This window comes from Filicampus tigris, chromosome 14 (genome assembly GCF_054856515.1).
Source record: "Filicampus tigris isolate MCC_2025a chromosome 14, RoL_Ftig_1.0, whole genome shotgun sequence".
In the NCBI taxonomy this organism is placed as follows: domain Eukaryota; kingdom Metazoa; phylum Chordata; class Actinopteri; order Syngnathiformes; family Syngnathidae; genus Filicampus; species Filicampus tigris.
Genome location: NC_141230.1, coordinates 4,310,034 through 4,321,326, shown reverse-complemented (window position 1 = coordinate 4,321,326; position 11,293 = coordinate 4,310,034).

The window sequence follows — 11,293 nt, the reverse complement described above, 5'->3', positions numbered from 1 at the left end:
GGTTGACTTCCCCTTTAAGAGATTTCAGGTGGTATGGCTTGCTGAAATAACATTCATAGCCTGCAGCTAGTGTGTATGACGATCATCTTCTCAAAGGAATCAGCGGACTGTTCTTTCTACACTCCTGATTTGAATATCAGCATTGTACACCATATGCAAAAACATCTGCGCTCTTCTACGAAACAAACACAGACGCGCGCACACACAACTTCCACTTCCCAGCTGCTACACCATGCACTGAAAGCTCCTTAGGGTGTGTGTCTGCACTCAGCACTAACCCCAGTATCACTTCTCTCTTTCGGTCATGCTCTCCCTTTCTCCCTCTCCACTTGCACTGCTGTAAGATAATGTGACAGGCTGTCAATGATCGGGGGGCCTGAGGGTTGCCGTGGTGACAAGAAGGTTTTAGGCGCATCACTTTTGTGAGCATCACCAGGGAGAAGGCAACAGCGGGGATCACATCACAGACCAGGTCTCACGCATCTTTTTTTTTTTTTTTTCAACCAATCTCTCGCGTTCTTTATTTTGACCTCTTGGATGCAAGTCTTGTCGGGCTCGGAGCGGTTAAGCCCGGTATCCCTCCCATCTTTCCACCCAGGGGCCCGCACTGGGCAAGCTGCTGGCTGGGTGCTGCCACTCTTCCATTCTGAGTCGTGATGTGTTTTGATAGCTCTGTCATTTAAGGGGCCAAAGACACCTGTGGAGCCGATGGGTTAAGTTAATGGAATAGGACAGGACTTAATATCTGTGTCTGGCTGCGGGCAAGCAAGCCTTCTGGCTCATGTGGCTGTTTGAACGGGTATGAAGTATACAATCACCAGACGTAACATTTGGTATGCCTGCACACCTTTTGATAGTGTAACATGAGGGTTTGTCGGTGGTTGATGTAACACTCCTTAGAAAATGAGGGAGAAGGATGAGGACGGATTTCTTATTTAAACAGCGATTTTAGTTTACCCGCGATACCTACCAGCACATACAGTACAGTGCTTCCTGACACACTCTATCACCTGACTAAAACTAACCAATCAGGAGCTAGCAGGATTTAGGCAAATGCAAATGAATGAATGTGTAAATGATAATCCTGCAAACGTAAAAGTAAATAATATACTCTAACAAATTAACTTAAATACAGGAATTTACTTAAATTTACTGTTAAAACTAATATTTCTCAGTATAAATGTAGAAATTGCTGAACCTTACAATAGCAATGAAATTTAGGCCGACATACTTCCACCAAATAATTAGATACACTGGCTCAATTATTAAGTGTACACCACACCACGCATGTCCAAAGTCCGGCTCGGGGGCGACCTCTTTTCAAATTTCCCCTGGCCCGCATCCTCTGACATAAAATTTATAATAGCCCTGTTAAAATACACATACGTGCATACACATACAAAAAAAACAATTTTATATTTTACCAGTACAGTGATCCCTCGCTACTTCGCGCTTCAACTTTCGCGCCCTCAGTGCATTGCGGCTTTTTCAGAAGCATTCATAAATTAAAAATGAAACAACACAGCCATATCTGGAGCTATATTGCAGAAAGACGTATTGTTTCAAAGATATGAGTTGACTCTGAGGCTTTGTACATACCCGCAGGCACTCATAAAAGGCGGTGGCTGGTTACCAACGAGAGCACAAGTGGATTTAATTTTTCCACACACTGTACTGTATGTGAGCTGACTCAGTGCGCGTCATCGCAGCCTCTCTCTTAGTCTCGTCCACTATTCAAACGTGCCGTTGATTTAGTCAAAGTCAAGCCGGATACTTTCTCCTCCATATTTGTAATGATGTGTTTGCTCTAGTAAAGTTTTGTAAGAAAGAAGCCGAAAAGGCTTCTTTCAAAAAAACGAAGCCTTTCACCGAGTAGGCTGAGATGATTTTTGGCCGCCTCGCAAGCACGTCACATGCATGAGGGCCAATTAGTGAGCCGGACTAAAATCCACTTCCGGCCATGCTAAGTCCAGCCATTTTTTAAAATTTGTCACCTCCCACCCCGCCACCCCAAAAATGGGTATCCGGCCGGGCCGGAGGGTCCGACCGGTCCGGCCCAGGGACGGACTGCCCACCTCTGGTTTTCATTATAACTTTTGTTTTATTCAAGCTGACTTGGCAATCGTGGGACAGCACCTTATAGCGCCACTGGTATGATGTTGGGTGCGCCTAAACACATTTCGGATGCGTATAAAATGCAAGCTCATCTGCAAAAATGTTCGGTACACTCACACATTTCAATCAGTAGGAAATATCCACTCATCTGCCATGACCTGAGGTACACCTGCTCACATTTTGATGAGTATATGATGGATATGCTCATCCACCAACATTCGGTAGGGTCGTCAATTTTGTTGTCATTATAGATCCAGCCGGAGAAAGCATATCCTCACAACATGGATGAAACATTAGCACTATAGAGAGAGAGTGATGTATAGAGCAAATTATTTCGTGTGTACTCTGCTCAAGCGTGTTGCTGCTTTGCCATGGCAGCAAAATGTAAATCTGATCAGATCAGATGCCTTCCTGCAGAGGGCCTCGCCTGGTGATCTCGCGATGGACGCCGGTCCCCCAGGTGCTCGTCTTGATGTGAGAGCCCTTATCAGAGAGGATCACCATCGCCACCTGGCTGTCCTTCGGCCCCACGTAGAGAACAAAAGAGGCCCTCAGCGGAAGTAGAAGTCGTCTCAATGCGCTGAAAGCAGTTCGAAATGCTTTGCACCACATGCTTTGCACCACATTCATACGACCTATACAGTAGCCCACTGCATGTTAACAACACTGGATTTTGTTGAGGTTTAAATTGGAGGCGACTATTAAATATAGTTTTATATCTAATTTATAAATAACATTTTTTCCCCAGCAATATGAATGTTAACGCCCCTTTGTGTAAAATTCCACAAAAATGTTCAGCTGTGAAAAAACATGCACTTCCCAGTCTGACTTTTTACGTATGAATAGACAGACATGATGGTCTCTTTTTTCGTAGACAGTTCATCTGTGCCATGATGCAAACGCCGGCGGATCATTACTGTCAAAGTAAGGCTTGTTTGTTCAAAACTCATTAGCCGGGTAATTTACTATTTAAATCCACTTACCTTATGGGCACCCACTTCTGGGTTAACGGTTTGACGAACCGCTTGTCACCACACATTGTATTTGTGTAAGGATACGGAGTGAGCGAGTCCAGAGCTGTAATGTAACTGCTTTATTTAACAGCGGTCATTGTTTTTATGTCAATGCAGCGGACGTGAGGTGTGAACGGATGGGCAGAGATGCCCGCTCGAGGGAGCGCTTCCATTGGTCAGCCCTTTGAGTTGCTGATTGGCTCGTTGGTTTCCCTTCCAGCAGTTTCGGTGCTGGCACGTGTTCACAACAATTCGTTGAGAGCGTTTCTGGTGGCGCGATTCAATTGAAGTCAAAGTAGTTCGCGCAGGCGGGCGCATTCCGTGCGGGGCGGCACGGATTATGCGTTTCGAGCGGTGGGATGCGGAGCAAAGCACCGAAAATACGCTCATCCGTCCATTCGGTGTGGCTAAACAAATAAACGTTTTTTCCTCTTCGCCTTGCGGCAGTCAATCATCATCAGGGAGTACTACGTCACACACAGCGTCATGTACACTCGGGTCTTGTGTGGGGAGTGCAAAATGAAGGAAAAGATTATCGTCGCGGTTGGTGGACATCACGAGTTACATTTATGACTCGGCCAGTTACCATTACCGGGACAAGAAACAAAGAGACCAGGCTTGGAGATCCGTGAGCGAGGAGCTTGATATACCTGGTATGTTTTTACTTTGTTTAGTTTTTTACAGCTGTCGAACTTTACCAAGAGGGCAATATTTGTTTGCATTAGCTTTAGCACAACTAAAGTTGGGTACTCCTTCAGCAGTGGACAGTCAAGTGACATGTTGGCTTCACTCGCCGGTGTGCTGGCTCTGACGCTGCTCGTACTACTTGATCTCATCAATTGTCATACTAGTAGATCTCACGCGATCTCCTGTTGAAAAATCTCCTGCGCAGTTGGGTAACTAATGGCGCGTTTGACATGTTCGGAGGCAATTTTTGTCGTTTGCCCATTTCGCCGAGTAGGTTGAGATGAACCATGGCTGCCTCGCGACCAGGTCACACGCATCATGGACAAATAGTGGGACGGACTAAAATCTACCTCGGCCCTTGCTTAGTCCATCCCTTTTTAAAAATGTGTCGCCCCCCCAGTCCTCCGTCCCAAAAATGGACGTCCGTCTGGGACAGAGGGACAGACCGTTCCGCCCCCGGGACAGACTACCCAGCTCTGGTGATTCGTGAACTCTGTAGGTAACAGTAAGCACTTTTTCCAAAGGCTTGCATATTCTTTTTCAATACCATCATGGTCTGGCAGCAAGACATTTCTCTGCGTGCTCCACAATAATAAGTAATCCTTTGAGCACATGATTTATGATTGAGTTTTAAAATAAATAAGGTAGTGACACCTTTTAGGTTTGTGCTACTACCTTGCACGGCTGCTGCTGCTGTTGACTCATGACAGGTTTGTTGCTGTTTGCGATGTCATGGTGACGGCCAAGAAGCGTTGACAAGTAGCCGTGTTCCCGCAATATATTAGAGTATAAAATTATTTTGTTAATCAATAACATAACAATGATGTTGTTTCGATGTGTGGCCAGCATCGATGTGTACTAGTCCAATCTGCCTATCGTACTGTAGCTAGATCGCCGGCTATAGGCACATCGATACATCGATTAAATATACGTATGGTTACAACCCTACATCTAATTCATCCAATTCCCCCCAATAATTTTGCCAAAAATATAAATCTCTCAGTATGGTGCAATAAAGTGTCTGCTGAGTTTGTCATAAGATTCTCCCACTGAGTTTATAATGAGCTCATCAAGGTGTTGCTGTGCAAAATAATATTTTAACTAGAGTATGCTGACTTTGCACTTATCCGTCATTATTATTAGAAAATGTCATCTTATCGGACATCCATTTTGGCTCTTTAAGTGATGCTTTCTGTGTCCCCGCCTGCTGTGTTCTCCCTCATTAATGCCAGCTATTCTCCCTCTTCTTCAACTGTGAAGGCCGCCATGCCGCAACTCTGACCAGGACAAAATGACTTGTTCGCTTTCACGGCTCATTAACGAGCGGACGGCTCACAGCCTTTACTCGAGATGACTGCAGCGGGCGACTCGTCTTCCTCTCGGCACTGTGCGGATGTGAATGAATGTTGCAGCAGCAGCTGTCATTGCACTTGTAGCGCAGATAAGTGACAGCACTGGTGGTATTATTGCAGCTGTGAGAGGGATAGTCGCAATGATTGCGATCACGTTTTAACACAAGCAACAATGCAAAAAGCATTGAGGTGTGATTCTCTGAATATGACTGGACCGAGATGTTAGAAGCTTCTTGGCAAAGATCAGCAATTAAAACAACATGGATGCTGATTGGACGATGGTTGGGCGCATGAGACAGGGTCAAGCACAATGATCTGACACATTTGTAGGTTAAATAAAAGGCAAATAAAGTAAAGAAACAAAAAAGTCTTTTTGTTTTTGAAAAGTACATATCATGCCATTTTTCCATATACAGTGATCCCTTGCTACTTCGCGCTTCAACTTTCGCGCCCTCAGTGCAATGCGGATTTTTCAGAAGCATTCATAAATTAAAAATGAAACAACACAGCCATATCGGGAGCTATATTGCAGAAAGACGCATTGTTTCAAAGTTAATGCATGATCCCCCCGGCGGCCATGCTTCTTCTTCGTTTTTGAAATGAAGTAGGAGGAGAAGAAGGAGAAAAAGCAGGTGAAGAAGAATGAGGGAAGAAGAAGAAGCGGCCGCTTTTACTTTCACTTTTCACGACGGCGCCAAGCGTTTTAAAGTGCAGGATTGGATAAATTACACTATGGCATTCTAGTTAAGGTAAGTCAATTTTATGATAAAAAATTAAAACTTTAACGTAGTTTTTAGCAAACGTTCCGTCGTGATCGTCAGCTGCCGCGGTCGGTCGAGGCTAAATTCTGATCACAGCCTGCAAGCTTGGTATTTATATTCTTCATTTTGCATTTTTACAGTTAAATTGATTGTTTAACAAGTATTTACAAGTGTGGGAACCATGTTGGTGTTCGCAACAGCGTAACAGAGGCGCAAATCCCCCAAAATAAAACTGTACAATAAATATCATATAAAATAATAATCATAATCATAAGTCCGACTCTACTTTGCGGGTTTCACTTATTGCGGCCGGTTCTGTTCCCCCATTAACCGTGATGAGTGAGGGATCACTGTAATGCCATTTTGCTTTGTTTCTCTATAATACCATTGTTTTTTGTTTCTTTTTCAGTTGCTGCCATGCAATGGACTGGTGAGCATCGCGCTTTCATTGTGGAAACGTTTATCAACAAGCGTTCCATTTGCACTTCAATCATGGTAGACATGATCCCGTACCAGCTTGAAACATAATCTTGTTATATGTTGTTATGTTATGTTATGTTATGTTATGTTATGTTGTGTTATGTTATGTTATGTTATGTAGTGTGTGGACAATTATGGATCCCATTTGTCTGATTTAATTTTTAAAACATAATGAAGCAGAATGGCATTCTATGTACTTTTCGTAAATAAAACACTTTTTTGTTTCTTTACTTTATTTGCTTTTTATTTAACCTTCAAATGTGTCAGATCATTTTGCCTGACCCTGTATATAGCCTTGCGTATAAGAAATATGGAAATAATCAGGTGCAGGGTCAAATGTATTTTTTTTACTTCTTTGTACTACTTTTTGAATATGAACAAGCTAATTTTACATTGTACTTTTATTTTATTTTTTGTCTGTTTAGCTGTTCTTTTCGTATGTCATTTTCATACATGTCTAAAATTCATTCATTCATTCAAACTGTCACTATTACATAATATTTTATATCTATACAAGCAATGTTTCAAATAGCCTCTCGCTGGCATTGGGCCAAAACCTTGTACCTCCGGAATAGTCACTTTTCAGGAGCCCCCAAAAATGTTTTAAAAACTATTAGCATTGTGTCATGAAAGAAAGAAAGCCATTTTCAACACTTTAGATTGGTCAATAATGTGTAAAAGTAACACCCACGTGTGTGGACTGACCAATAGTATAGATTTAAAAAAAAAAAAAGAAATTCACCAAAATGTGACTTACAAGGTTTTGGCCCGACAACAGCGATTTACACGCTTGGGTGGGACAATGGTAAGATTGTGACTGAAATGGCAAAAAAAGAACAAATGCGTAGATTGGTTTTTGTGTTACCAATTAGCAAGGTTACTTTGTGGTTCATATTGTATAAAGACAACATGACTGCATCAAGGATTAAATGGTTTGAAATAAATAATTAACAATCTATTCTCTTCCATTCTCTTGCTAACTATGTTAACTAACTATGGCTCCAATAAATTTATCATAATTCGTCAAATTCTTTACTAATCTTGACACGGATTGGTTTCATGCTGTTATGGTACCACACACGTGGGTAATTTATAATTGGGGCTTCTATAACATGTTAAATATAAAGGTAAGACCAAATACTTGAGAGATCAGACAAAAAAACAAGAACGATGAACTTGCCCTAATATTAAATTTTTTCCCCCTTGTTGTTCAACAGCGGATAATTGATTGAAGCGTAATTAAACACATTGAAATCAAATGTTTCAATCAAGCTCAAAATTGGAATACAGTCCAATCTTTTATTTTGGGTCCATATTTTTATTTTTATTTCCGATTCTAGTCATGAAGCTGATGATCGCATGTCACTGCTTTTACATGGGGACCATCACATTATTTTCTTTATTGCTAATTTTTTTGTTTTTGTTTTTTAATGGTTCGGCTATTCTGAAATGCCTCGCAGTTACGGTAACTTTGAATCCCATTCGATATAAAATGTGTGTGTTTTGCTTGATCACTCACTTGATCATTTTTTATGGTAAACATTACAAATTCTGCTAGGGTGTTGTAAACTCCTGAGCACAACTACAGCATGTTTCTGCTTAACTGAAATAAAGAATTTTATCCAGATTTGCACCAAATTTTAATGATTCCCCCTTGACACTAGATTTCCTGTAAAATCTGCATTATATAGGTCCCTCTGTTGCTTATATGTTTGCACTTGTTGGAGTTAATCTCATAGTGGATCTTGAATTTTAGACTTTGTTTGAAATCAACATTAGCAAAATACAGGCCAGTGGACAACTGATTAGTAAGTCAGCCTCACAGTCACGAGGGTCCGGGTATGAACCTTCCGTTGCGGTGATCGCTTGTTCTCTCCATGCTTGTGTGTTTTCTCTGTTTTCTCCCACATCCCCAAGACAGGTGTGTTTGGTTATTTGAAGACTCTAAATTGTCCATAGGTGTGAATGTCAATAGTTGTTCACTTTGTGTATATGTGCCGTGCAACTGGCTGGCGGCCCGTCCAGAACATACCCCGCCTTTTTCCCAAAGTCCTCTGTGATAGGGTCCGGGTCACTCGCGACGATAGTGAGGATAAGCAGTATCGTAATTGGATGTATGGATACTGGCTAAACTCACATGCAAACGTTTTGGTTTACGATTGAGCCCATTCCTACACTGACCGTGCTTTGACTTTGATCAATAGTTATGTGAATATTTATTATGGAAAAAAATAGTTACAGTCCTTGACTGACTTTGAAGTTTACCATCACAACAACTTCATGCAAAACCCAGTGGATCGCCACACGAGGGGCTTGGTGACATATGCATATTTCATTAATTCTTTTGGATCTAAAAGTGCACAATCAAAGCGATTCGTTCTCTACGGGCAAGTGGAGTATCTTTGTCTATGTTTGGGGACCAGAGTCACGCAAAAAACAAATTGAAGTACGCCGCCAAATAGGAAATTTGTGTTTATTAACAAACAATTGTATTAATGAACATCACGATGGAGAATACCCTATAGTGACACCTGCTGTGATCAAGAGACTAGAAAGTTGAGATTATAAATTTCAGTCTTTGTCTTTCAAGTTTTCTGTAGAGCAGCTTTTTACTTAATATTTAATATTCATTAAAAACCTGAAATAAGGCAATGTAAATAAGTTTTACATACATTTGGAGAAATTTCCATTAGCTTTCTGTTTTGATCAGTTGGACAAGATAAGCACTTATGTTAATGTGATGTTCTTGTGTTGAGTTTGTATGTTTGCCCCATGCTTTTAGGCTTTTCTCCAGGTACCCCATCTTTCCTCCCACGTTCCAAAAACATGCATTGTAGGTTCATTAAAGTCTCTATTGTTCTAAGTGTAAATAAAAAATAAAATAAAATACATAAAAAAATATATATAAATCACTGCCTCAAAGGCTTGTTTGCTGCCTGGATGACATGAGAGTAGTTTTCAACTGCCTTATCGAGATAAAGGGTAAATAAAAATCTAAGTTTATATAAGCATTAAGCGATACTTTCACTCTGATTTTCATGTTGACACATTTGCATATTGATTGTATATTTTAAAGTTATCCAGTATGTATTAAAGTTAGATTAAGATACACAATAATATGCTATCTTTAAAGGTCAATTAATTATTCTCTACCTGCAATGATGTTGATGTAGCGTGTCAGTAATAAGGAAGAAAGTCACAACACCTCCCACTGATGCGTCATCAGTCTCAGTGCCAGTGTCATACTTGAGTGCTGCGCACAGCTTGATTTTCCTCCGTACACAATTTGTTTTGAAAGAAGCCTAAAAAGAAGCCTTTCACCAAGTAGGCTGAGATAAAATTTGGCCGCCTCGCGAGCACGTCTCACGCATGAGGGCCGATTAGTGGGCCGGACTTAAATCCACTTCCGGGCATTCTTTTTTTAAAAAATTTTATCGAACAGTTATATACAAACAAATAGGCATTCATATCAACAAATAACATCACTTCACATCGATTGAGCAAAAGAACCATACCAATGCAATTCAAAATATAACAAAACAAAACAAAAAAATATTAAAAGAAAATAGGAATTACATTTGTAAGGGGGCTTTCTACAATAAGTCAAATATTTTCAATAAAGAGAACACGCAAAGGGCTTTTTTGTCCTTAATCAGCTTCAGAAATTTACAAAAAAGTAAGTAGTCATTTTTCCAGTAGAGTAGACACGGCTTTGTTCTCAGATATCTGCACCTGTGGATGAAAAACTTCCTTAAAAGCAATAAAACGTTCAAAACAAATTCCAATTTCTTATCTTCCTGAAACACACCAACCAAAATAGTCTCTTCTGTCAAGGGGAAGTTGACATTTTTAGATTGCAACTTAATCACTCCAGAAGGAATATACAGCATTGCAATGAAAAAACAAATGGTTTAGATTTTCAACATCATCGCAGAATACACAATTGTTCACATCAAGATCAAACTTCATTCTTAAAAACTCCTTTGTTGCGTAAATTTCGTTCAAGATTTTAAATTGAACCTCCTCCGCTTTGGGCGGCACTGGGAATGAAATATAATTCTTCCTTATGCTTTGGATCTTATCCCTCTAAAATCGTTTCAAGATATAGAACCTTTTAATTGGATTAGGGTAATATTCATCTAACAACAATTTCCTGATAAATTTGTTATTACATACATGACCGCAGAAATCCACCCCAGCTATGCACAGTTGTCTCAGATTTTGAGAGACTCCAGAATTTCGAATATCTTCTTTCACCATCGCTCTTAGAGAGGTCGGAATTACATTTATTACATTTGTGTATTCCTTCAAATTACATTGTATTTTGTATTTTTGACAAAAATCTTCATGTAGCAACTGGTTTCCATTTTTCATCTAACAAATGTGCAACAACCCAAATTCCTTTTGAGTGCCATTCTGCTTTAAAAATGGATTTCCTTTTAAATAATACATATCTGATAAGCGGTATCGATAATGGATGGATGGATGGATGTTATTCCAGATTGGAGTATTGTGAGGAGTAAAATTATGGCAGTACAATAATTTCCAATAGAGAAGGGCTTGTTGATGAAAATCAGAAAGTTTAAACGGTAATGATCTACACTCAAAGTCACATCGCAACAGAAAATCTATTCCCCCTACTTTTTGGAGTATCATATTGAGAACCAAAACGAATCTTGATTTGCAACAAAGGATTTCAGCCATTTTAGTTTTAGGACTCCATTCATCGCATCAAAATCGATGGCGTTTATACCTCCTTGTTCATACCCTTTAAGCTTGTCATTTTTTCTTATATACTGGCATTTGTTTCTCCATATGAATCTGAAATTTACAGTGTTTATTGTCTTAATCATTTTAGTTGAGACTGGTAAAGAAAATGCAGGGT